Source organism: Solanum pennellii, chromosome 3 (genome assembly GCF_001406875.1).
Source record: "Solanum pennellii chromosome 3, SPENNV200".
Classification (NCBI taxonomy): domain Eukaryota; kingdom Viridiplantae; phylum Streptophyta; class Magnoliopsida; order Solanales; family Solanaceae; genus Solanum; species Solanum pennellii.
Window position 1 is genome coordinate 10,435,404 of NC_028639.1, and position 3,956 is coordinate 10,439,359.

Below are 3,956 nucleotides of genomic sequence, written 5' to 3' on the forward strand. Positions count from 1 at the left end.
AGTGCCTTTGCTATGTAAGGTCATAAAAAATAAATAGAATATGAATGAAGTCAGTATATTCATCACCACGTTTGAGTAGTTATAGAATTTTATTATATCTTAACTAATTATAAGTTTACACTTACAAGCACACAATTTTCACGTTCAGACAATATTACAAGAATGGGACAGAAATAATTCTGCAGCTTGTAATTTATTGTATATTATGACCCACTGGAAAAGTTGGGGAGTTCTCGTAACTTTTCTATTTTTATCGAACATGGGAACTAGGATTTAAATATTATAGAAATATATATGGACATTTATTCCGTCAAAAACGCGTTCTTCTAATTTTTTTCCCCTTTTTAAACAGGTTTGTAATTTTTCCATCAAAAGGTATTTTTCTTTTCTTCACATCTCATACATTTATGTCTTAGTATTGTGCCGAGTTCTAAGATTTACGAAGAAATACAACTTTACTTATGTCTGTGACACTCACTTTGATATGATATCCTGCCTTAGAATATCCAGCACTACATATTTTACCATTGCTATTATGTTACCCTTATTCCTGAGTATAGTTACTATGCAAAATTTGTAGATAGTGGAAAAGGTAGTATCTTGTGTTGGTATGCACGCCTGAAGTACTGGGTCGACGGACATCGCGACGGGACGTCGTGGTCACGACGAGCCGTCGTGAACCTCGCGACGGGCAGCCGTGGACCTCGCGACGGGCCGTCGTAGTCATGAGAGGCCGTCGTGGTCATGACGGGCCGTGGTCATGACGGGCCGTCGTGGTCATGACGGGCCGTCGTGGTCATCCGTCGTGGTCATGACGGGCCGTCGTGGACTCCGTCGTCCCATACTTGCAAGTTTCTCCTGCTACTTCTCTGATCTTCATGACGAACATGCAGGACGGACTGTCATGGCTACGACGGTCCGTCACGCTTTCCGTTGCAGCTGAAATTTCAAATTGATTAATTGTTAAATTTCTTAATTTTGTGTTCTTTCTTGATGGAACAGATTTGTTTACTAGAGGAATTGATATTCAAGCACTTAACGTTGTTATCAATTCTGATTTTCCTAAGAACTCAGAAACGTAGTTGCACAGGGTATGTATAACAGATCTTTGATCTTGCTTATTGACTTATATATTGTTTTTGCTATTTCATCATTGGTAATTTATTGTTAGTGGCTTTGGTTTGAATTGAGCTAAGGTTTTGTTTCTCTTGACCACTATTCATCTTGCTTGTTTGGTATGGTTGAAGTGTAGTTTTGCTATGTCAGATTTAGTTTCCTTGTTTGATCGTGTGGAACATATTAACTACACAAGGAAACTAATCTAATTTTCTTTAATTTTTGCTGCTGCTGTAATCTACAATCTGGACTTGTCTCTCTTTAGTTGTTGTTAATGTATTTGGTTTAAATTGAGCTAAGGTCTTGCTTCTTTTGTTTCACTGTTTTTTTGGCATTTGTATAGAACATTGGCATGGTATGGAATCTGCAATCTGCAGATTTGTTGTTAATGTTTTCTGTAACTGCTGCTTCTATATATAAATATTTCTGTCAGTAAAGTCTATTTTCTTTCTTATTATATAGAATATCCATGTTATAACCATAACTTTTGACATCCTAGTAGAAGGCATGCTTCCATAACTACAAACAAATAAACAAATAATTATTAGGAGAATCTAATTGTTTGTGTCTCCTCATTAATTCCTTTTTTCTTTAGTGTTCGTGTTAGTTTGCGTGCATCATGGTTATTGTATAACACCAAATATTTTATATTGTTTCTTATGAAGTTTGAACCCTAATGCAATTATTCATTGTTGTTGAACTCATTTGGAATTCTAGACACCTAAGGGAAGATCATCTACTTTGAACATCAAAAGACAAGTAGGCATCTACTTTGAACATCAAAAGATGCAATCTAATTTTCTGTAACTGCTGGATTTCTTGCCTCTCTATATTGTTGCAATCTGAACTTCTTACCTCTTCTATATAACTGCCAATATCTTATTTGTGTAGGGAAATGGAGGTGATCAAATTTGAAGTGGATGATGAAGAGTTTTTGAACTATTGTAAAAGTTTAAATACATATTTGATTTATTGTGTACACATTTAGAATATTGATGTATAAGTATGGGTATGTACACAACACATACTATCTTTTGGTTGTACATGAAATATTTCTCGAAGTTTATTTGAAATATATAGCTTCAATTTAATGATTAATTAGTTCATTTTGTGTTTTAGGTCACTTGTATGTATGTAAATATATTATATATATTTGTGCTACATGTAGGCTTATAAATGTTGAAGTTACACTTTGTAAGTGTTGCTCTAGGTAGATAAAAAGTTACACTTTGAAAGTGTTGCAATAGATGACCAATAAAAGGCAACACTTTTTAAGTGTGACCAATAAATTTGAAAAGGCAACGCTTTTAAGTGTAGTCTAACAAAAAATAGGTGTTGCTAATGCACGTCTTCAAAGCGTGCCCTTATACCTATTTGGCTACGCTTTATAAGTGTAGCCAAAGATGGCAACATTTAAAAAGTGTTGCCTAATGTCAAAGGTTACGCTTCTTTTGGGCAGCCCCTAAAAAGTGTTGCTGAATGTCCAAAAGTGTAGCCTTTTATCAAAGGTCACACTTTTTGCTAGTTTAGGCTACACTTACGTGGTGTTGCTGTAGGCCGAAAATGGTGTAGTGATAGATGATTGCGCTGATTTGTGTGTAGCGAATTTAATCACTTGTAAAGTGACTCAATCCTTCCCAAATTATTCCTTTTAGTCATTCATTTTTTATGCTAAAGTAATATTTTCATTATTAAAACTTAACACAACCTATCAATCTCTCTCTTTTTGATAATGAAACATAAGTTGCACAAATAATAGTTTTATACTTGGTTGTTTAGTTTCTAAACTCCCTTTGCTGAGTGCATATATAGGAATCCATCCAGTTCCATCTTATGATTTATCACCCTTCTCTACCCCTTTTGTTACAATCTAAAATAACGATCTCATTTATACACCTAAATTCTTCAATAGTAAAAATAATTCACCTAGAATATGAAAGTTGTGTATCAAAACATACAGGGATGCAACCCAAAAACAAACATATTTAAGTCCAAACAATGAACCCATGACAACCTAAAAAAATCAGCTCAGGAAACGTTCATATCACAATTGATGAGGACCCAAGAATATTTCTTCTACTCATCAACAAAAGAAGACCAAGTGCAATATCAATACATCAAAACAAAAGTGTATAGATAGGATCATGTACCTGATTCAAATATACGTAATATGAACATACAACTATAACTTTGTAACACATGACAAAACATGTATAGCCTTAGTTTTTGAATATAAGCAAAGACTAAAGCCATCAACCTGACTAAACAAAGATATGAGACATGCTCCAACGTCACATCAACAACAATATATGCGAAACCTTTCGACCACCCAAGGATTCCTATGATATCATCTATCTATACGGTGTGAACATTCGATCATTTTCAATCTACCCAAGAACCACTATAATATGATATGTGTTGTAGACCAACACATAAAAGCACAATCAAACATGTACAAGGAGTAGTATCCAAGACAACCACTTGTAGCTTTGAAAGTTAGATAGGTATGGGAAAAATGAATAGAACAGTAGCCTTTGGAAGGTATAAGCATCGACATCATATTGAGGTTCCCTATTTACCTCAGAGTATGCATCAGATCTGGAGACCCAAGCATGCTCCATCCCCTCTTTGATTATCTAGGCCATGTAAGTAGGGTCTTGGAGATTAGTTGTTTTTCTTGCTGTGCAATTAGTTCATCCCTCAAGTCGGTGTATGATTAGGGGCAGTGGTGATGTTGTGAAGATGAGAAAGTTGAAATGTACATCTTAGGAGAATGAAGGATTGAACGCCATTATTGATAGTGGCATGCTTATGTGCATATTTCTTTAAAACTACATGTC